Below are 24,514 nucleotides of genomic sequence, written 5' to 3' on the forward strand. Positions count from 1 at the left end.
TTAACTAATGGTAGGAATAAGTTTGGTAAGTCATTTAACCAGGTTTCTTTGTGCTCAAAATGAAAATATTAGAAAATATAACTTCAAAGTGTTTTCTCCCTGATTCAAATCTCTAAAATCATAAATTTTTCTAATAAATCCTTTACACTGGTTAAGGAGATGAGTCAGTAGTGATGATCAGGACAGTATTGTTGGTTGTTTCTGAAAAATATTGGCTTGTATTTTAAATTTTTATTAAGATGGGTGTGAAACCTGAAAAACTACCATACTCAAAATGTATTAAACTTATTAATTTATTAAATAAATTTCGATATGTCACTTTATATACAAATATAAATAGGACCGTTATAGTAAGTAGTCAGGCATGATCAGGGCAGGAGAGAGCTCCCCCCAACCTCCCACCAGGAAAGTCAGGCAGCTATCAAGTCATGGTCAGGCAGTTGTCAAACTGTCTCTCTAAAATAATAATTGGTTGCAGCTGGCGCCAGGGAAAGGCCGTCTCCCAACAGATGGAAACACTTGAAACTGGCAATCAGCAGCTTCCCGATAAGATCTCAGGAATTGGGTGAGCGGGCTCACGCATGCACACTAAGAGGCAAAATGGTGGAGTTCAACAGGTATGTCACCTCCTAGGGACGTTTGGCCGGAAAGGGAAGAACGCCTAAAGCGAGCATGCAGACAACTCCAGTAACACATTGCACATGGTCACCTCCCATGTGCCAGCAGGCCACTATGCATGCAGACAGCCACCCCAACGCAAGAATCAAGGCAGAAGGAATAGCAAGACCCCAGAAGTAAGCCCACGTGTAAGACCCCAAGTCAAAAGGTCCAAATGCACACTTCTCTTTCAAGTCGCCCACTTGGCCCTTTTCCAAGTGTACTTTCCTCTTTTTTTGTTCCTGCTCTAAAGCTTTTTATTAAACTTTCACTCCTGTTCTAAAACTTGCCTTAGTCTCTCCTTCTGCCCCTCAGTCAAATTCTTTCTTCTGAGGAGGCAAGAATTGAGGTTGCCTCAGCACTGTATGGATTCCTCGCTGGTAACATACTTTGGGGCCGTGTCTTAGATATGTTCTGCCGCTAACAGGAAAGAGAAAATACTTCTCCCCGCTTCCCAGCTCCTTTCCCAGAGCTATCTGAGTTCAGTCAGCCTTCTCCTGAGGAGTCAGTGAAAGCTAACTGGAGCTTGAGCCTTGCACCATTAAAGTCTGATTTTCTTTACTCTGATATTTTCCTCTAAAACATGTGTTGTGGTTGTTAGATCATTTGTAGCTTGCTGTAGATATTAACATTGCTTGTCTCTGGTAGCTGACTAATGTGCTTATTTTAGGTAGCTCATTCCTTTGATGGTAAGGATTATGTGCTGAGAGATATTGAGTGCCAATTTTGTAGCGAGATATTGCTTATGCTAATTCCTATGCCTGGGCATTTAATTTGGTACATTTACAGTTCTGCAAAATGACTTGGTTTTTATTTTGTGGTGCAAGGGGAAATAGATTTATATAGAGTTTTGACTATTATTGAGGGTTATAGGAGCTATAATGTAATAATAATAATAATAATCACTACCATTCATCAAGTGCTTACTGTGTGCCAGGAGTTATTCTAAGTTTGTGTGTGTGTGTGTGTGTGATATTCTTGTATAGGTTTTCTCATATAATACCTTCAGTCACTCTTAAGGGTAAGTAGATTACAAGTCCCAGTTTAGAGATGAGAAAACCCAGGCTGGGAGTGGTGACTCACACCTGTAATCCTCCACTTTGGGAAGCTGAGGCAGGAGAATCATTTGAGGTCAGGAGTTTGAAACCAGCCTGGCCAACATGGTGAAACCGTGTCTCTACTAAAAATACAAAAAAATTAGCTGGCTATGGTGGAGGTTGCTTGTAATCCCAGCTACTTGGGAGGCTGAGGCAAGAGAATTTCTCGAACCCAGGAGGCGGAGGTTACAGTGAGCCAAGATCACGCCACTGCACTCTAGCCTGGGCAACAGAGAGAGCCTCTGTCTCAAAAAAAAAAAAAAAAAAAAAAAAGAGAGAGATGAGAAAACCCAAACGTTTGAGCTCACATTTCAATCTAAGTTGTTCTATGATTCCAAAGGACTGTTTTCTCTTTTGTGCTTCCCCTTTTCCTCTTCTTCTCCTCCTTCTCTTATTCATTTCTCCTCTTCCCACCCACCCCCATTCTCTCTCTCATCTCCTCATCTTCCCTTTCACCCTTTCATTTTTTCCTCCACCCCACCTTCACTTCATAATTAAGATAAAAACAATATGCAATGGCATAGAACAGTTATGGTAAAATAAATAAAAGACATAATTAAAAATGAAAGGAATTCAATAACCCATTTCATTGCTTTCGACTTTCCGTGTATATATTGTTGATGAGACCACACAAGTTCCTGTCTCTCTCTGTCTCTTCTTTTCTCTCTTGTTCTCTCTCTCTACTGCTGGCTTTGTCTTTGGGAGTATCCTCATTGCCTTATATTGCCATCACCCAACACATCATTGTATAATGCCTATCACCCTCTTCCATTCTCACCACTCCAACTAAAATCCTGCCATCTGATAAGATTGTTTGCCCATAAATGTCAAGGGATTGGTCTTCCTTCAAATGCAAATATGCCAGACAAGAATGACATTAAAAGCTGAAAATTAATTTATCAGGTCCAGGCAAGCTGGCAGTTAACTGAACGTCATTCTAATACAAGGAAATGGGGAGCCAGCAGGAGGACACACCACGCTGCTGCTAAGAATAGGAGCTGCAAGGGGGGAGCACAGCACTGCAGACGAGATAGAAAAAGGAGTGAAACCACAAACTTCACAGTTACCCATAGCAGGCTCTGTGTTCAGGGTTAACTTTAAATTGGGTTTGTCCTTGCTTTTAAATACAGTTCTTAAAATATTCATGCCAGACAGTAAAGACAAAAAAGGATCAATTTGTTTCTAGGATTTAAGACTGAAGCCCTAAAAAGTAGGTCATTTTACCTGATAGCATTGCAAAGATCATATGATCATTATTCTGCAAGAAGTATTGCAATAGATAAGAATGTAGTCTTTGGAGTCCATATGCTTAAATTTAAAATCAAGTGCTGTGATTTACAGCTGTGTTAACACTGCCCGTGACTTAATGTCTCCTGACTGAAGTTTCTCCATCTGCAAAATGGGAGCAATAATAGAACCTCAACTGTGTAGATTTAAACAAACAATAGTAATATAAAGTAGCAGATATAATGACTGAATACATGTTGATTCTTACTGTTTTTATTAAACATTGGTTCAGAAAAAAAGAGCTGAGGTGAGTTGGCTGAAGTGGGTATAAAACACACTTGCCACATTGTGTAATGTGCCCCATTCTGATTCAGCCGTGATCTCTTAAAACTAGCTGTACCTAACATGTTTTCCTTTTTTTCTGAAATGGAATTTTGGATCTTAATTCAAAGAAACTTTTTTTAATGCAAATATGGACCTATATGCAGCATCTTCTGCCCTCTTCTGGCTTCTGTAAGAAATTCAAGTGGATGTATAAACTAAATCATATATTGTTTTTATTTTATTTTTCAGTGGACATCACAGTTTACTGTTTTTCTAATTCCTAGTGAGAAAGAAACAATTGTAATATTTTGTATGAGATGGGAATTGTCAGAAGTTTTTAAGATTTTCTTTAAACAATTTGCTTTTGAAATAGAGATTTCATTCTACTAGTTTATTCAATAGTCTTCTTCCAGTAACAACTCTTAATATTTTAAATACTAAGTAAATAATTAAACAGGGTCACATATTATTGCAGAGACTAAAATCTGAGGTTATTATAATTCCTGAGCTAATTAATTAGAAGTTTAAAATAGAACCGGCATGTGAGAACATTTGATTACAGAAAAAGCCTAGAGATAAAGGTTCTATTTCTTTTAGAGATTGTATTGGATTTTTGCTCTTTTTCTCTAACCTTCAAAAAATAAATAAAAGCATAATTTTTCAAGATAGACAATTCAAAATAATGGCGCTCATTTTGGTTTTCAGATACAGTTGAATTGAGCATCAGTTTGCTAGGCTTTCAAAGAGACAGTATTTGAAGTTATCTGCCAGAGATTCCATGGCATAGCAAAAGCATTCCTGTTAGAATGCAACAACAACAACAACAAAAAACACAAGTTTGTGTTGGCAAATACAAAGGAGCCAGAAGACAGCTTGCTGGGACCTGGCGGGCTGCAGTCAGCAGAGATCAACTTGCTGGGGGGGGGTCTTACACATCTCTGCGCTTCCTGCAGTTGGAAAGGATTAGCCAAATTGGAATGAAAGGGACTTTGGAGGGGAAGCCCAGTTGGCAGGAAGAAAAAAGAGGAACAAATAAGATGAAAGGATCAAAGCATTTGTGATGTCAGTTGCAGGTTTTCCATTTACATCTTAGATTGTGTAATGCAGATGTCATCAGTGTTGAAGGGTTATAATTCAAATGATCATTTTCTGACTAATCCTGAGTTATTAATGTCTACAATTTATATGGTTCCTAGACTACCCCACTCACAAAAGATTAAATGCTTTTACAGAAAGAAACCTGCTTAGTCATTAAAACACATTACTAGGCATAAGAATAAGGCTGTGCAAATAGCCTGTGAGGTTTGGACAAGGGAGAATTATGGAGCGTTTCCTTCACCAAACATTAAAATGTATTAAAAGGGCACAATGCTTAAAAGTGTTGTACTGATTGCAAAAGCTATAGGCAGAATAATAAAATAAGATATTAGGCTGATAAACAAATGCTAGCCTCTAATGAATATGATATAAATTCAGGAGGAAGAAGCACTATTTAATGACTGTGATTGGCATAATTGTTTATTTGGGAGGAAACACAGTAGTCTCCTTTTATCCCTGGGGATAGGTTCCAAGGTCCCCAGTGAAACCGCAGATGGCACTGAAATTTGTAGACACTGTTTTTTTCTGATAACCTAGGTGGCTACTAAGTGACTAATGTAGCAGATACAATGTGGATACAGCTGAACAAAAGGATGATTCCCACCCCGGGAGGGATGGAGCAGGATGGTGCCAGGTTTCATCACACTACTCAGAAAGGTATGCAATTTAAAACTTATGAGTTGTTTATTTCTGCATTTTTTTTTCATTTAATGTTTTCACACCATGATTGGCCATGGGTAACTAAAACCACGAAAAGTGAAGCTGCAGATAACCAGAGGCTGCTGCGTATATTTTAATTGACATCACTAACCAAAATACACTACAGGAAGATCACAGAGTTAAATGTATTTTAAAAATAAAATAATGAAAGGACAGTTAAATGTATATTGCAATATGTGTATGATGGCATTTTTTTTTGCCTCTCAAGTGACATTTTTAATGAAAATTTATTGGCAAAGGAATATAGTTGTGTCATTCTAAGTTTCAGTTACAAAACACAGAAATCTTTCCAGCTATTTTAGGTAGAAAGGAAATTCACTAAAGGTTATCTGCTCAAATAATCCCTAAAACAGTCAGATAATTATGATTTAACATCATGCAGAAAAATGCCCAATCCATACTTTATCATTAGTGCAGGCACAATGGCAACATTCCCAAGCACGAGACCAGAAGGTTCTTCCTTAGATTTTGAGAGTGGACCCTACCATGAAGCTAATACCACTGATATTCCTGAAAGCTCTATGCTTCTTGGCTAGGCTATACCAAGAAAAAGATTCCACATGAGGTTTCTTTCTTTATGTCATCCATTTCCAAATTGAACACTGAAGCAGCTGGCATGTATTATTGATGAAGTCTGCATCACCTAGGCCATGTCCTAACTGTTAAAGAGGCTGGAAAATTGAGACTGCTTTTACCTTGAGATGGCAGGACTCATAGTACAAGAATTTTCTCAACTATAGTTAAGGCGTATAAAAGACAATGTGTGACAATAAATATGACATACATACTCTACATGCTCAGGGTATAAATAATGGATATAAAAGTTTCATACACCATATGAGCCCTAATTGTTCAAAGGAAATTATAAATGCATACAGATTTTCTTTTTTTTTTAAATAAGAAACTCTAAAGACTAAAACACAAAATGATAATATTAGATTTGGGAGAAGCTAGCAGGTAGAATTTGGTTTATTTTTTTACATTACATTTATAGCTCTGTGTTTTCTAAATTCTCTGCAATATATATTTATGTATAACATTTTTTTAAAAAAGTAACAAACAGAGCTTGACACCCTCAAACTTATTCTATAGCCAGCGTAGTACAATATCTGACTTAGAATTGAAAGGTGTAATTGAAAATTTAAAATTCAAATTTTTCTCTTTTCATAAGAAAACTGAGTATAAGCTACCACCTACAAGCCTACAAAGAGACTCACACAGGTCATATACGTGGAAGATACTAAAACCAGGCCAGGAAACCATATTTACTGTGTTTTAAAACCAGTAATGTTTCCTTCATCTCGAGTATTTGTATTTTATCGATGACAATTGGACAACATGACACGGGCAGTTTTTATTGTGTTTTGTTTTTGAGACAGGGTCTCATTCTATTGTTCAGGCTGGAGTGCACTAGCATGGTCATGGCTCACCCTAGCCTCAACCCCAGCCTCAACCTCCCAGGCTCAGGTGATCCTCTTGCCTCAGCCTCCCAAGTAGCTGAAACTATAGGCATGCACCACCATGCCTGGCTAATTTTTTTTTTCTTTTTAAAAATGGGGTTTTTGTCATGCTGCCCAGGCTGGTCTCAAACTCCTGGGTTCAAGCAGTCCACCTGTCTCAGCCTTTCAAAGTGCCAGAATTACAGACATGAGCCACCACACCCAGCCTGGCAGTTTGTTTTATGCTTTATGGTTAATGGATGTATCACCCTTATTATATGATAATTTTCAAGTGCGTTGTGATTTATCATAGGGAATTCCTATTATGTAGAGAAGGGAATGTGATACCAGCCAGCCCAGTCATTTATCTTGTCAGTAAGAACTACATTTGATTCTCTTTTTGATTCATTTTCCCAGTTGTGTGATGTGGACCCTCAACACTAATGCTCACATTGAAAGCCATTTGAGATATTTTTTACCAAAAGATTCATGAGCATGAGAACTGCTACCAATTGGTATGCTTACCTGTCTGGAATGATGGAGTTAATTTACTGTGAAAATTGCATAGGAAGACTGTCTCTTTTGAGTTCCAAAACATAGAAAAATTATCACATCTTGAAGAGAGAAATCCTTTCATAAAGGACAGTGTCTGGGGCAGTTCAGGAGAGATGAAAAAGATATAGTCACTCTCTTCCATGTAACAGAAAACTTCCTAGTGGCTGAGACCAGAGTAACTTCACTATTTCCAGGAAAAGCGCAATGTCTAAATTGTAATATAGGCCTCAATGAAAGCTGGTTCAATTATGACATAGATTAAAGTTATCTTTAGATTTTACTTGTATAATAGTTGTGGCCTCTTATCTAACGTTTGCCATTTGCTAGGCATTATGTCATATCTTTACATATCTTATGTCTGTCTTGAATGCTCTGTGGAGAAAAACTTAGAGATTGATTAACAGTTTACATGGTGTCTTCCCAGTTCACGGTGATTTCCCATCTGGAAAGTTCATTCCTGCCTGATTTATAATTCCCCCAATATTTACTTTTGTAATAGTGAGCCTGTTCTCTGGTCACTGCAAGTTAGGCCAGGATGGATTCTTACTAAACCTGGGACTTTGAGGATCTCCTCTCCCATAAATTTGGAAATGAACATAAGACTCAGAGACTGCTAGTAATTCTTTGGAAATGACTGGAAGAGTCATTTGCAAACTCCAGAACTCTGAATCTCTAGAAAAAGAAAGTGGATTATGAAGCAGGTGCAGAGAAAGAGGAAGAGATCACAGGTAGTCTTGACACTTATTCCTAGTATCTGTCTTTACATAAAACCTAGCTTCAAACCTCCAAATTCTAACTCTATCTTCTCTTTATTTAAACTACCTAGAATTGTTTTTTGAAAGTTAGAATCAAGAATCTTGGCTAGCACAGGGTATGAGTAAAACATGTACATTTATATATGCATCCATAGAAACATATTATCCCTTAACCACAAAACAAATTCAAAAGTGTATGTTAACATCCCCATGTTATAGGTGAGGAAACAGGCTCAGAGAGTGGAAGGAATTTTCTCAAAACAACCTACTTAGAGTTATTTAGAACTGTTATTTAATCTGAGGTTAGAATAGCTTCAAATCCTGTGAGCTTCCTAGTCCGTATATCATGCCACATTAAGATTTACTCATTTTTTAGCATGAATTTATAGAGATCCTCCTAAGGACAGGCACTGCATTTCTATGGTTTCACCAGGGTTACTGAGTAGTTGTATATATTTACATGGTGCTGCATCCATAGGTGTCTACAAGTACTGCCAAAGATGGGAGACTCAGTTAAAGGTTAAGAAAAAAATCTCTTGAGACTCATTATGTGTAAACTATGCTGTCAGTAAACATAACATTAAGAAGAAACCAGCTTTCAAAAGACACAGGAGGTGTCAGAGGCTTTTCATATTGCAAATGTGGGATTAATATTAGTAAAATCTGCAAATAATAAGCACTTACCAAGCTACATGTATAGTTTAACGGAAGCAGATGCCACCTGGTATGATTTGTCTCTGATCTTCAGATGGAACGTGGCTGGAGTTGTCTGTGGACTGCTATAAGCACCTGGTTTTAGAGGTTTTCTTTTTTTTTGTTGTTTTGTTTTCATTTCATATGCTATACAATGAGATATGTTTGAGACCATACCCAGGCACACTTTTATACAGCAACTTGAAGAATATATGATGGGTCGATGGCCCAATAATGTCTCAAATTTCTTTTTAAACCCAGAAAGGCCATGTAATTTGTTCAAAGTCACTGAGCTACTTAGTTGCAGAGATGAGGTTTGCTAGCTAGAATACACAGCCAACAAAAATCATTTAAGATAATTTAGTTTATGTATTTTTTATTTCTTCAAATAACAACACACGTTAATTAGATGGATATCAGAACTCACTTTGCATTCTGTCCCTACAATCTGTCTTTCCTTGAATAAATGAAATGTAAAATGGGAAAATTATAGGTTTTACAGTTAGCATCTATAGTGTGTGGGGTACAGCATAAAAGCCACTATATTAATTATGTACATTTTGGCTTATTATATAATTCTGCCCTTTTGCTTTAGAATTTGAAATTGCCTTAAATGTGGAGAATTAAAAAAATACATAATCACTGTCATTTTTAGATGTAATTATATTCTCAAAAACTAAATGAGTGGTATGTCATAGCACCTTCGTTTACATAAGATTTATGCTTGCTTTCTTTTGTAGCATACAAAATGGGCAAATAAAATGTAAATAATATGGCAGATTACTCTGAAGATGAAAATTATTCAGGCTTGTGAATGCTCAGGAGAGTGTATGGGCATTATTTAAAATTATCTCAAAGATAATAACAGCTAACACTTATAGAATATTTATCCAGGCACTGTTGTGAGTGCTTCATATTCATCATCTCAGTCTTCACAATCACCTGTGAGGTAGGGGTTATTAGTATCCTCTTTTACAGATGACGAAAATTAGGCACAGAGATTATCACTCCATCTGGTCTCAGAATTTCTCAACCACTTTTTAAATTTTTTATTTTATGAGACAGGGTCTCACTCAGTCGCTCAGGCTGGAGTGCAGTGGCGCAATCTCAGCTCACCGCAACCTCCACCTCCCGGGCTCAAGTGATCCACCCACCTCAGCCTCCTGAGCAGGTGGGACTACGGGTGCACACCACCACACCCGGCTAATTTTTGTATTTTTAGTAGACACGTGTTTGACCATGTTGGCCAGGCTGACCTCAAACTCCTGACCTCAAGTAATCCACCTGCCTTGGCCTCCCAAAGTGCTGGAATTATAAGCATGAGCCACCGCACCAGAGATAATTCTGTCCCATTCTTTTTTTTTTTTTTTTAATGCAGCCCATGTGTATGTTACTTGTACATGTTTGTGGACAACTTTCTAACGCTTAAATGGTTACGCAGTTTTACCTGACCTGGCTACACCTGTGCTTGGCTTGGATCCTTTTCTTCTTTTTGCCTTTTTAAGGCTCATAAGAAATACGCTTTCTTTTTAGTCTTTTCTCCTAATAAGCTTTCATTGTACCGTCATCCATGTTCTGCTGACAGATTTCACTTTTTTTTTTTTTTTTTTTTTGTGAGATGGAGTCTCGCTCTGTCGCCCAGGCTGGAGTGCAGTGGAGAGATCTTGGCTTACTGCAAGCTCCGCCTCCCAGGTTTACACCATTCTCCTGCCTCAGCCTCCTGAGTAGCTGGGACTACAGGTGTCCGCCACCACACCTGGCTAATTTTTTTGTGTATTTTTAGTACAGACAGAGTTTCACCGTGTTAGCCAGGATGGTCTCAATCTCCTGACCTCATGATCCGCCCACCTCGGCCACCCAAAGTGCTGGCATTACAGGCGTGAGCCACCACACTCGGCCCCAGATTTCACTTTCATTTTTATTTTAGATTTGGGGGGTACATGTGCATGTTTCTGACATGAGTATATTGCATAATGGTGGAGACTGGGCTTCTAACATATCCATCACTCAAATATTGAACTGTGTATCCAATAGGTAATTTTTCAAACCTTGGCCCTTTCCAAACCTCTCCCCTTTTGGAGTCGCCAGAGCCTATTATCTCCATCTTTATGTACGTATGTGCCCATTATTTAGCTCCCATTTATAAGTGAGAACATGCCATCTTTGATTTTCTGCTTCTGAATTAGTTCATTTAGGATAATGGCCTTCAGCCTCATTCATATTATTGCAACTGACATGTTTTCATTCCTTTTATGGCTAAATAGTATTCCATGGTGTATATATACCAATGAACCATTGGTGGACTTTTAGATTGGTTCCATAACTTTGATGAATAGTGCTGCAATAAAAATTTGAGCACATATGTCTTTTTTAATATAATGATTTATTTTTCTTTGCTGTAGATACCGAGCAGTGGGATTGGTGGGTCGAATGGTAGTTTTATTTTTAGCTCTTTGAGAAATCTCCATACTGTTTTACATAGAGGTTGTACTTATCTACATTCCCATCAACAGTGTGTAAGTGTTCTTTATGGATACACACTGACATCTTTTTTTTTGACTTTTTAATAATACCCATTCTGACTGGTGAAAGATGACATCCCCATGTGGTGTTAATTTGCAGTTATCTGATGATTAGTGATGCTGAGCATTTGTTCATGTTTGTTGGCTGCTTTTTTTTCCTTCTTTTGAGAAATATTTGTTCATGCCTTTTCCCCAGTTTGTCATGGGCTTGTTCATTTTTATTTTCTTGTTGAGTTCCTTGTAGATTATGGATATTATTCTTTGTTGGTGGCATAATTTGCAAATACTTTTTTCCATTCTATGGGTTGCCTGATTATTCTGTTGATTATTTCTTTTGCTGTGCGTAGGATTTTTAGTTTAATTAAATTCCATTTTTCTATTTTTGTTATTGTTGCATTTGCTTCTGGGGTCTTTGCCATAAATTCTTTACCTAAGCTATGTCACAGGAGTTTTTCCTAGCTTTTCTTCTAGGGTTTTTATAGTGTCATGTTTTAAGTATAGATCTTTAATTCATCTTAAGTTAATTTTTTTATATGGTGAGAAATAGGGGTCCAGCTTTATTCTTCTGCATATGATTAGCCAGTTTTCCTAGCACCATTTATTGAATAGGGTGACCTTTCCCCCATTGTTTATTTTTGTCAACTTTATCAAAGATCAGTTGGTTGTGGGTATGTGGCTTTATTTCTGGGTTCTCTATACTGTTCCCCATTGATCTATGTGTCTACTCTTGTACTACTACCATGCTGTTTTAATTTCCACAGCCTTACAATATAATTTGAAGTCAGGAAACATGATGTTTCAGGATTTGTTTTTTTTTACTTAGGAGTGCTTTGGCTGAATGGACATTTCTGGTTTTGGTTTGGGTCCCCAAAATGAGCTTTAGGATTTTTTTTTTAATTCTTTGAAAAATGACATTGGTAATTTGACAGAAATTGCATTGAATCTGTAGATTTCTTTGGGCAATATGGTCATTTTAGAATGGCATGAACCCAGGAGGCAGAGTTTGCAGTGAGCCAAGATTGCGCCACTGTACCCCAGCCTGGGCGATAGAGCGAGACCTCATCTCAAAAAAAAAAAAAAAAAAAAAAAAAAGGTCATTTTAATGATATTGATTCTTCGAATCCATGAGCATGAGATGTTTTTCTATTTGTTTGTGCCCTGACCTTTCAAAAAATTATTCTGCTGTTCTAACTTAGAGCCTCATTGACTTCTTGACCTATCTAAAGATCAATTTTTACTTATTAAATTATTCATCTTTTTGTAATATTTGATACTCTTAACCACCTCTCCTTCTTGAAACTTTTTATCCCTAAACTTTTACGATGCCATTTTCCATAGCCCCTTTCTGATCATTCCAGCATCATCATGACTATGTTCCCTCTTTTCTTTGTTCATTAAATGATTTAAGTCAGTGGCCTAGATCCTAAAACTAGATCTAACACCCAGAAATGAATCTGGCATATTGAATGATCTCAATAAATATTAGCTGAATAGTTTGTCCTTATGAAATCTAGCCAATGCCTATTACTTAGACTATACCTTATGAACTGGCAAATATGAAATCCAGAACTCAGGCTTAGGAGGTTTAGGTCCAGATCTAATGCCATGCTTTCCCTTACTACACTATTTTTTCCTCTCATTTTTTTTAATCTGATGATTCATTATTTCCTGATAACACATACACACATACTCACATTGAGGCTAATCGGGTTTTGGGCATGAGCTAAGTGCTGTGTCTGTGGTGATGAACTTGTTGTCTTCATGACAGTTATGTAGGTAAGGACACCAGCTCACTATACTGTATTCTCTGTCCTCTCTTCTTCACCCTTCATTTCATTTTTCAAACTCATGCCAGACTATTCTTTGGAAAATGTCTAACGCTCATTTAAAATTCTTCAGTGGCTCAACATTACACATACAATGGAGTTCCATCCTTCTGGACATTTCATAGAAGGCCCTTTATAATTTGATCTCTGACTATGTACCCTCAACTCCTCCACATGCCTACTTGTATCTTGCATTCCAAATGGAGTAGGTTCTTTGGTATTCCTGAATAATGCAATGGCTTTGCTCATCTAAGTGTTTTCTATACATATCATCTTGTTGGAATTTAGTAGGAATTTTTTGGGGGGAGCAATGGATAACACTTCCCATGCCTGCTTGGGTTTTGAGTTCACTTAGAATTATACATAAAGCCAGACAGGTATAATGCAAAATGTGACCTTCACCCTGATAATGTGTATATTAGAGTATGAAGTTTATATGGTTAGGCAAGTGGGTGTCCCTAAATCTCAGAATAGACAGCCTTATGCTGTCTTTCAGTCAAAAACAACACTGAAAAATTGCAGCTTCACCATGGGGGAAGAAGGACTTTCGTGATAAGCTTTCTGTACGGCCCAGAGAAAGATTATTGACTCTCTGAGAGAAGGAGAGCTATTCACAGTAGCCAAGATATGGAAACAACCCAAGTGTCTGTCAACAGGTGAGTGAATAAAGGAAATGGGGGGGGGGTGTGTGTGTGTTAGATATATATATATTATATCTATATATATAGATATATATCTATAGATATATTATATCTATGTATCATATATATAATATATATCATATATATCATATATATGATATATAATCATATATATGATATATATGAATATTATTAAATCTTTAAAAAAGAAGGAAATCCTGCCAGTTGTGACAATGTGGAAGAAACTGAAGGGCATCATGTTAAGTAAAATAAACTAGACACAGAAAGAAAAATATAGCATGATCTCATTTATATAAAATAGTTGAACTCATAGTAATAGTTAGTGGAATAGTGTTTACCAGGGGTTGTGAGTGGGGAACTAGGGAAGATGTTAGTCAAAGGATTCAAAGTTGCAGTTACAAGATAAATAAGTTCTGGAGACCTAATGTTCAGAATGGCAACTATAGTTAGTAATAATATATTGTGCATTTTCCATTTGCTAAAACAGTAGATCTCAAGTGTTCTCACACACACAAAACAATAGCAACTAAGTGAGATGATGGATGTGTTAGTTGGCTTGATTGTGTAATCATTTTACCACATATACTTATATCAAAACATCCCATTGTTGTATGACTTTAATAAATTCTATTTGTATTTTCCAGCTATACCTTAAGAAAGCTGGAAAGTAGGCTTAAAAGTATTTTCACCCTTTGACCCACCAATTCTTCTAGAATACCTAGAAGAATTCTCCTAGATATACTAGGGAAATTGGGTTTGATGCAAAAAGATTAATGCACAAGTTTGTCATCCTAATATTATCTCTAGTTGTAAGAAAATTGGTTACCATAAATGTCTCACAATTCAAAGTTAATTAAATAAATTATGAAACAGTCATTAAAGAAAAAAAAGAGAGAGAGAATACACAGCCCTCTTCTCCTTTCAAAATCACCAGTCAGATTAAGCTGCTCATCTTCGCCTATGGGGGAGTTAGTGAGAGAACAGAGAATGCCCAGAAGTACTATGAAAGTAAAATTCCCTCAAACTCTAAGTATTTTTGGATAAGTAATGATTATATGGATCAAATATACAAATATAACCTGATTTTATCAGGAACTTTTCTATTTTGCATCAAAACAAAACAAAACAAAAAACCTTCACTTTGCCTTAAATGAAGTCGATTAGCTCACAAAACCAAAATGTATGAGGACAGAATTTTCTTTAGGTGTGGTTGAATGAGTCCAGGTACCCAAGCAATGTCATAAGATTTGGTCTATCTTCATCTCTGCTTTCCTCTATCCCAATTCCAATCTCAGGCAGGCTCTTTTGTTACTAAGACAGTAAGATTACTACCAGCAACTGGCAACTATCCCATAAATGCTGCTCACCAGGTAGAAAGAGGGCTTCATGTTCCCCAAAATTCTAGCAAAATGCCTGAGGTTATCATTGGATGACTTAGGCTTTGAAGTAAAAGAATATACTTTTTTTGCTAAGCCTGATTCTGTGTCCCCACTAGAACTATGGTTAAAGTTAGCAGCTGAAGGACTGAGATGAGGGAGGGGTGGCTCATGAAAGGGATAGTAGAGTGTTGTTTCAGAAGAAAGAGGATCTATTTGGAACATGCAGAAACAATAGATGTCCACATATTCACTGTTCCTTAGGTGAAAGGAGTGATAAAGCAAGGTAGAACAGATTTTGTGTATCAGTGAAGCCGAGTCTAGGTAAAAGTGTCTTTTCTAGATTATGCTTATTGTTAAATTTTACTTCTCCATGATTCTATTGCAGCTAGCCAAGAGATTATACTCATTTTTTGTTAGCCTAGAAATCACTTTCTTGAAATAGGTGAACTGGGAAATCTTTCTGCTATACAGAAAATATTGTTGCTGTGACGATTGTGGTAGTAGAGTCCTGTTGGAAATGAGTTGGGAAATAGATAGAAGAAACCCCAATCTCCTCTGTCAGATGAAATGGTACAAGCAGCTGTAAATTTTTCTGTTCTACTTTCCCCTAGAATCACACAGAAATATATACACACACATATATACAGAAACCCACATACACAAACACACAAAAACAGGCCAAATCATCATCTAACCCAAAAATGATGAAACAAAAGAATATACATGCCAACTTTCATATAATATAAATAAAAATACCTCCAAAATTTCAACTTAATGGTATGTGTCAGATTGTATTGACTCACTTGTGAAAGAAAGATTGCAGTATTACTCATTCTTGTTTCAAAGAACATATTTAGAGGTCGCAGTGATTCGTGATGATCAGCAAAAACAGACCCTTTGTGCTCTGTCGTACACTGGCAGGGATGTCTGTGTTAGCTTTGCCAAGGCCCCAGTTGTGCTCATTCCAATATGGACTAATTTTATTTTCCTTTCCCTCTCTCTCTTTCTCTGTCTCTCTCTCTCTCTCTCTCTTTTCCTCTCTCTCTGTTTTTAATGTTTGAAAAATACAATAGAATTGTCTCTTCAGCATGTGGATATCTGCATGTGTTAAAATTACTTCTATTTTAAGCTCACTCTCTTTTTAATTTAACAGGACATGTCGGAACATGCAGTCTCTTTTCTTTTCACCCTCCTAGAAAATAGGAAATATACAAACCGATCTTGATGGAGGCAAAAAGCCAACTTGTAGGGGAAACAAACAAATAATAATTAAGCACACAAACAAATATAAAGAAAGAAACAACATTTGAAGGTCTGGGTGATTTGATTTGAGTTGAAATCCCACAGCATTTGATATGAAGAACTGCGGTACAAAAGAATAACAGCAAGGACATAGGGAGGAATACGGACAGTCTTCTTGCCTGCATATTAATAGGCAAGGCATTAACTTTGCCTTACCTCAGTTTGCCAGAAGATATTAAAATGAAACTTCTCAGTTATAAATATCCATACATAGGCTTACTATATGAAAAAAATAAGAAAAATATCTCACACTTATTGAGAGTTCATTTTTATGTGAGATAATATGTTTAGAATATATATAATGTGTATATATATAACATATATAATATATATATCTAAATATATACATATCCCAAAATAAAAAAAAAATTACCCTTTATGAGGCTGACTTGGATAATTATCTCCTTTTTACAGGTGAGAAGACACATTGACTTAAAGCACTATCATAAATGCTGTGGTATACCCTTCAGATCCTTATTCAGGATAGGGTATTGCTGTGGTTTGAATGTTTGTCCCCTTTAAAACTCGTGCTGAATTTTGTTGTTGTTGTTTTTATTTGTTTGCTTTTGAGACAGGTCTCACTCAGGCTGGAGTGCAGTGGTGCGATCTTGGCTCATTGCAACCTCCACCTCCTGGGCTCAAGTGATCCTTCCACCTCAGCCTCTCGAGTAGCTGGGGCCACAGGCACACACAACTACGCCCAGCTAATTTTTGTATTTTCTTGTAGAGACGGGGTTCTTCCATGTTGCCCAAGTTGGTCTCAAACTCCTGGACTCAAGCGATCCACCCACCTTGGCCTCCCTAAGTGCTGGGATTACAGGCATGAGCCCCTGTACCAGGCTTATGTTGAAATTTAAACCCTAATGTGGCAGTACTGACCAAGCATGGGGCCACTAAGATGTGATTAGATCATGAAGGCTCTATTTACATGGATAGATTGTTCCATTCATTGATTAATACATTAATGAATTAATGGATTAATGGGTTATCATTGGAGTGGAGTTGGTGGCTTTATTAAAATAGGAGGAGAGACCTGAGCTAGCATACTCAGCCTCCTCTCTATGTGATTACCTGTGCCATCTTGGGACTCTTCAAAGTTTCCATCAGCAAGAAGGCTCTTAACAGATGCAGCCTTTTGACCTTTGGCTTCTCAGCATCCGTAACTATAAGAAACAAATTACTTTTTTTAAATAAATTACCCAATTTCAGGTATCCTGCTATAAGAAACAGAAAACTGACTAATATACAGATGCCTATTTCCCTAGATGTCTGAAATGTTGGCTTCAAAAGTGCACAGCTGAATTCCTCTTGGGGAATTCCTCTGCCAAAGAAAACTCCCTAGTTCCAGGTTACACTTAGTCCCTTTGGACAATCTCCTTCCACTCACTAGTTTGGAAGAGAGTACAAAACCCACTCCTTGCCTCAATCTGGGACATCTCTGAAAAGCCATCTTAGCTCCAGAATTCCCTGAGGGATTGCTGGGGCTTTGGTAGCAATCACACTGCTGTTCAGCTTCTCCCTCTGGCCAATCCTATTACTATCACTCCTCATGGGTGCTGATTAAGAGCACTCCTCAGTGAACCTTCTTCATAAAAATTTTGTCTCATAGTCTATTTCTGGCAACCACAGCCTAAGGCAGGCATCTAGAATAGGTGCCAATTAAATGTCTGATATTACAGTTATTGATCAGAAGCACCTATATTAACAATAGATTGTTCTAAAAAGTCAGTTAAGTAATAAAGTGTAAAGGCTTTGCATTTTATCCAAATACTTACTACATTTATTGTTACACATAGATATCAGTACGTAATGCTTCATCAATTAATCTCTGGCCATATTACCTGAGCGATATATCCATGTAGCATAAAGTCAGCCCTGCCCCAAATGCTGTTGGCTCACAATAAGTAGGACCAGTAATTTTATTGGTCTTTTTTCTTGTGTTATGCAATGCATAATAAGGAAATGTGTGGTCGTCAGTGCCTGAATGCCACTTTCAGTAATAGAAACGCCTTCTGGGGAAATAAGATTGGTGCCAGGACAAGAATATGGAAGCAAGCTTGAAATTATTTCACTTCTATTTCAGAATGGTTTTTAAAAAAAGAAAAAAAAAAGGCAGCAGCAAGACCATTTTGAGGGCTGCCACCACACTGAGGCATTTCAATGAAAATAATTCTATAGCTTTCTGTAACCTACTAAATAGAAATCCAGGGATCTTAGGTGGGCCTGTCAGCAGTGCCAACTTACCTTTGTACATTATCATTCACAAGGTCCCTTCATGAGCACTTAGTATTTTTTTTTCCAAAGTGGACTTAGTTATTCCCTAAACAGAAATAAAAACAAATATATTAAAAAAAAATGAAATATAAACTTTCTGGCTAAGATAGTGCAAGCCCCATGAGGCCCCATTGCTTTATTTATTTATTCATTTTCCCTTGAGAGGCCACAGTTGAATTTTGGCAGTAGTGGAAAGAGCATTAAAACAGAAAGAATCCCTTATTTTTGGCTACAGACACCCCCTCCCCCCAAAAAATCCCTAAAACCTGAAGGATGAGGATAAATATCAGAGAGAAGACATCTGTATAATGGGAACCCGTAAGGCTGTGTATGGACCTGCAAAAGTCCTGGCCTTAACACTAAGCTTTTTGTGTAAGACAGACACAGACTAGCATAGAAACGATTTTGAAAACTAATCTGACATTAGAAATATCATGTAGAGAACGAAGATAGAAGTTAAAATTTGAACCAAACTGTGTTGATTGCCGGCCGAAACAACAACAGAAATCCACATTCTCCAGAGGATTTTAACAGGACCTAGTATCCATGCAGCATAACATATTTTCAATTAACAGTGATTCAATATACAAAGAACCCAAAAAAAATGTTATAGGTTATCTAGAGAAAAGACTAACAGATGACACCTGTGAGATGACCCAGATGTTGAAATTATTAGACAAAACTTAAGGCAGCTACTATAGCTATACTCTATAATATAAAGATAAACACAGTTGAAATAAATGGAAAGATAACCATTTTCAGCAGAGAAATAGAAATTATTAGACCAAAACTTTAACCAGCTACTATAGCTATACTCTGTAATATAAAGATAAACACAATTGAAATAAATGGAAAGATAACAGTTTTCAGCAAAGAAATAGAAACTATAAAAAATAACCAGGTAGGGCCAGGAGCAGTGGCTCATGCCTGTAATCCCAGCAGTATGGGAGGTCCAGGCAGGTGGATCACCTGAGGTCAGGAGTTAACGACCAGCCAGACCAACATGGTGAAACCCTGTCTCTACTAAAAATACAAAAAATTAGCTGGATGTGGTGGCATGTACCTTTAATCCCAGCTACTTAAGAGGCTGAGGCAGGAGAATCCCTTGAACCTGGCAGGTAGAGGTTGCAGTGAGCCAAGATCGTGTCACTGCACTCCAGCCTGGCAACAGAGTGAGACTCCGTCTCAAAAAAAAAAAAAAAAAAAAAAAAAAATTAGAATGATAAAATGAAATATCTGAAGTAAATTTTTCACTAAAAGAGCTCAATAGCAGAATAAAGATGACAGAGGAAAAAGTCAGTGGACTTAAAGATAGACTAAAATAAATGTTTAAATCTGAAAAATTATACACTTACAGATTCAACAACTACGAACTCCCCATCCCCAAATAAATTAAAAACTAAAAGACCATCCAGATACATAACAATGTAACTGATGAAAACCAAAGATAAAGAAAACATCTTGAAAGCAAATGGAGAAAACTAACATATTACATAGGGGGGACAAAATGTAAATTACTTTCTATTTCTTGTCAGAAACCATGTAGGCCATAAGACAGTGAAACAACAAATTTAAAATGCTAAGAGAAAAAAGCTATCAACAAAAACTTCTATATACATTGAAAATATCCTTCATGAAAGAAGATGAAATAGAAACATTCACAGATGAAAGGAAACAGAGAATTTGTCACCAGCAAATCTGCTCTAAAAGAAATGCTGAAGGAAGTTTTCCAGGCTGATGGGAAATTACACTAAACAGAAACTTCAAAGTTTGGAAATGAAGAAAGAGCATGAAAAATAGTGACTATCTGGGTTAATATAAAAGATAAATTTCTCCCCTGAATTCTATAAAATACATATGACTATTGAAAGCAAAAATTATTGCAGTGTCCAGTGAAGTCAAGTTTGTATATGTATGTATGGCAACTACAAGATAAAGGAGGAACCTAAATACTTGTAGTAAGATTTCTAAATTTTATTGGTGTAGTAAAATGTTACCTCTACATACATAGAGTAAAAGGGGGAGCTGTATACATTGTAGTCTCTGGTGCAACCACTAAGAAAAAAAAGTAACACAATAAAATATAAGCAAAAAGACAATAGATGAGTAAATACTAAGTGAAGAAAAATTATATTAAAAATATATAAGAAATGATAATTCTCAGAAAATTAACAAAAGAAAATAACATCTTTACTGTGATAAAGGTTATCTACAAAACTATATACATAGTGAGAACTGAATTCATTCTACAAAGATGAGGAATAGGGCAAGGGTGGCAGCTCCTGTCGCTCCTATTCAACATTATACTGGAATACTAGTGATTGCAATAAAACAAGGAAAATAAATCAAAGGCATACAGGTGAAAAATGAAGGAATAAAAATACTTCTTTTGTAGATCATATGATTATCTGTGTAGAAAATCCCAAAGACCCTATAAATATTGTCTTAGAACTAGTAAGTAAGCTTTTGTGATTGTGGAACAAAATTATACCAAAATCAATTGTCTTTCTATATAGTAGCATTAAATAAATAGCAATATTTAAAAGTAGTGTTTTTTTATCATAGCAGCAAACAACATTAAAAATGTATAAACAACATGAAATAGGTATAAAGCTTTAAAATTGAGTGCAAAACTTGTTTATAGTAAGTCCTCACTCAACATTGTCAATAGGTCATTGGTGAAAGTGACTTTAAATAAAACAATGTACAGCAGGTTCTCAAATAACATTGTTTTCTTCAATGTTTCATTATGATGTTGATGAGAAAAAAATGAGTTTTGTTATACATCATTTTGCTTAAAATCGCAGTTAGTAAGCTACACTGAAAATGACAAAGCACTAACGAAAGGGCTAAGACTGAAATAATTAGAAAGATATACTATGTTCATTATTAAGATGTCAGTTCTCCCTTTGTTGATTTATAGATTTAATGCAATTTTGAACAAAATTCTAGCAGGATTTTTAAATAGAAATCAACAAGCTAATTATAAGGTATATTTAGATGTCAAAGGAAATAGAATAGTCAAACCATTCTGAAAATGAGGAATAATGCTATAAGACTCGCTTTAAGTGACTTCAAACTTATTATATATAAAGATACAGTAATCATAATTGTGTTTTTGTGGAAGGATTGATATGTAGAAAAATGGAATATATCCATATATGTATACACAATTGATTTTTGACAAAGGTGCTAAAATAATTCAAAGAAAAAAGATAATCTTTTCAACAAATGATACTAGAAAAACTGGATGACTCTAAGCAAGAAAAAAAAATTAACCTCAACTCATACTTCAGACCTTTCAAAATACTAACTCAACACATATAACACCTTTCATTGTAAAACCTAAAACCACAAAACTTCTGTAAGAAAACAAAAGAGAAAATCTCTATGATTTTTAGATTGCCCAACATGTTCTTAGATAAGTCACCAAAATCGCTGTTCAAAAAAGAAAAAAATAAGATAATTAAATTGTATCCAAATTTAAACATAATTGGTGAAAAATACCATTGAGAAAGTAAAAAGACAAGTCACAGACTGGAAGACAAGGTTTTAAAATTATATAGCTGATAAAGAATTTGTGTCTGAAACTATACGGAATTTTAAAACCCAATAATAAGATAACAAGCAATCCAAGTTATTTGAAAACACAAAAAAGCAGAACTATAGAGACATTTCACCAAACAAGATACTCAGATTGCAAGCATATGTAAAAGTGCTTAATATCATTATTAGGTGGATTAGTTTACTAAGACTGCCATCACAAATTGCCACAAACTGGGTGTGTATTAGTTCGTTTTCATGCTGCTGATAAAGACATACTTGAGACTGTGAAATTTATAAAGAAAAAGAGGTTAAATGGACTCATAGTTCCACGTGACTGGGGAGGCCTCACAATTGTGGAAGAAGGTGAAAGGCACGTCTTACCTCGTGGCAGGCAACAGAGAATGAGAGTCAAGCAAAAGGGAAAACCCCTTATAAAACCGTCAGATCTCATGAGACTTATTCATTACCAGGAGAACAGTATGGGGGAACAGCCTCCATGATTCAATTATCTCCCACTGGGCTCTTCCCACAACACGTGGCAATTATGGGAGCTACAAATCAAGATGAGATTTGGATGGAGACACTGCCAAACCATATAAGGGTGGCTGAGAAATAAAACCAAAAACCAGAAATTTATTCTCTGAAGATGGGAAACAGTTTGGCAGCATTTCACGTAGTTAAACATACACTTATGTTAACATATTAATATTTACTCAAGAGAAATCCAAATTTATGTTCCCACAACAACTCACACTCAGATACTGATGGTGGCTTTCTTAATAATTGTTAAAAAGCAGAAGCAACCCAAATCTAGTGGTTAGTGGATAAGGAAAATATGGTACATCCACACAATGGAATACTGCTCAGCAGTAAAGAGGAATTAACTGTTGATACATAAAAAAATATGAATGCAACTCAAACACATCATGCATTATCCTAAGCAGCATATCAACACACCTCCCCTAGGTCAAGTTCTTCCCCAGAAGGAATTCAGTTGTAAGGTGTTATAATAGCAATATTTATGCATTGTTATAATCTATCATAGCACTTATCGCTAAAACATTAACCTCTATTTTCTTGTCTGTTTCTTCCACTAGTCTGTGAAATCAAGGGTAGACTTCATCATTTCTAAGCTTAGCACAGTGGTGATTTTGCAGTGAATTTTCAATAAATAAATGAAAAAAATAGCCAGACTTTCTATTGCACTATGATTACATCATTTCTTAAATCTGCTACATTATTTCCTACCATTCCCCTCTTATTTTGTCATATCCTCAAAGTCCTTCCATCCATGCACGGGTACATCTATGACCCATTTCCTTACCTCTCCAGATTTCAGCCCTCTAAATTCTGAACTTTAATGGTTTCATTGTTCCACTTCTTTTCTGAAGGCAAGAGGTGTGTTTCATATATTTTCATATAGTCCTAAGTGTAGTATCCTCTAATTGGCAATTAATCTTTGATTGATTCAACCAGTATTTACTAAGTGCCTATAATTTGCCAGTTTCTGTTCTACAAGCTGGGTACATAGCAGGGACTCAAATATACAAATGTCCCTCCTCTCAAAGAGTTTATGTTCCAGTGAGAAAAGTTTCAGAATAAACATAAAACAAATAAATACATAACATGTAAGCTGGCAGTAAGTACCAGGGAAATAAGAAAGGATTAGGAGATAGGCATTGGGTATATATGTGGTGGTGGGAGGAAAGTCACATAGAAGGAAGGATTGCCATTTTGTGTAGAGTGATCAGGCAAGATCTAATAAAATAAAGATTAAATAGAGACTGAAGAAAGATAGGGACTGGGTCGGGCAGAGTTATGGAGAGAAAAATCACTCTAGCATCTCACTTATTCCTGGATGAGCACCTTAAAAGTTCACAAAGGGGAAAAAAGAGGGGGCATGTTCATGCAGATGGAGAGAAATATTTGAAATCTTTCTAATACAACAGAGCATCTTTTTCATGAGTAAAACCTATAATTTAATGGGATCTGATAATTTAGGGTGGAGAACTGCTTGAGAGCACAAGGCAATGTTTCTTTTACCTGTTGTTAAAACCAAGCAGGCTGCCATGTATTACAGTGTAGGGTGCAGGTAGCAAGGCTGAATGACTCTTCTAAACTCTGTCCTTAAAAATATGTCCTCCACAGGCCAGGTTTGGTGGCTCATGCCTGTAATCCCAGCACTTTGGGAGGCCGAGGTGGGTGGATCACGAGGTCAGGAGACTGAGACCATCCTGACTAATATGGTGAAACCCCGTCTCTACTAAAAATACAAAAAAATTAGCCAGGCGTGGTGGCGGGCACCTGTAGTCCCAGCTACTCGGGAGGCTGAGGCAGGACAATGGCGTGAACCCAGGAGGCGGAGCTTGCAGTGAGCTGAGATTGTGCCACTGCACTCCAGCCCAGGCAACAGAGCCAGACTCCGTCTCAAAAAAAAA

The 24,514-nt window shown here is 36.5% G+C and overlaps 2 long non-coding RNA genes across 3 annotated transcripts in view; one reads left to right on the top strand and one right to left on the bottom strand.

The window, feature by feature from the left end:
* Nucleotides 1-24,514, bottom strand: part of LOC134762151 (uncharacterized) — a 123,015-nt gene that overhangs the window by 72,433 nt on the left and 26,068 nt on the right. For both annotated transcript variants that reach the window (XR_010141856.1, XR_010141855.1), the window contains exons 2-3: nt 18,501-18,576; nt 17,328-17,419 (exon numbers count right to left, since the gene is read on the bottom strand). This is a non-coding gene — a long non-coding RNA (uncharacterized LOC134762151). The remainder of the gene's footprint in view (nt 1-17,327; nt 17,420-18,500; nt 18,577-24,514) is intronic.
* Nucleotides 4,844-24,514, top strand: part of LOC134762153 (uncharacterized) — a 32,701-nt gene continuing 13,030 nt past the window's right edge. Inside the window, exon 1 of the long non-coding RNA XR_010141859.1 lies at nt 4,844-5,060. This is a non-coding gene — a long non-coding RNA (uncharacterized LOC134762153). The remainder of the gene's footprint in view (nt 5,061-24,514) is intronic.

Source organism: Pongo abelii, chromosome 9 (genome assembly GCF_028885655.2).
Source record: "Pongo abelii isolate AG06213 chromosome 9, NHGRI_mPonAbe1-v2.0_pri, whole genome shotgun sequence".
Classification (NCBI taxonomy): domain Eukaryota; kingdom Metazoa; phylum Chordata; class Mammalia; order Primates; family Hominidae; genus Pongo; species Pongo abelii.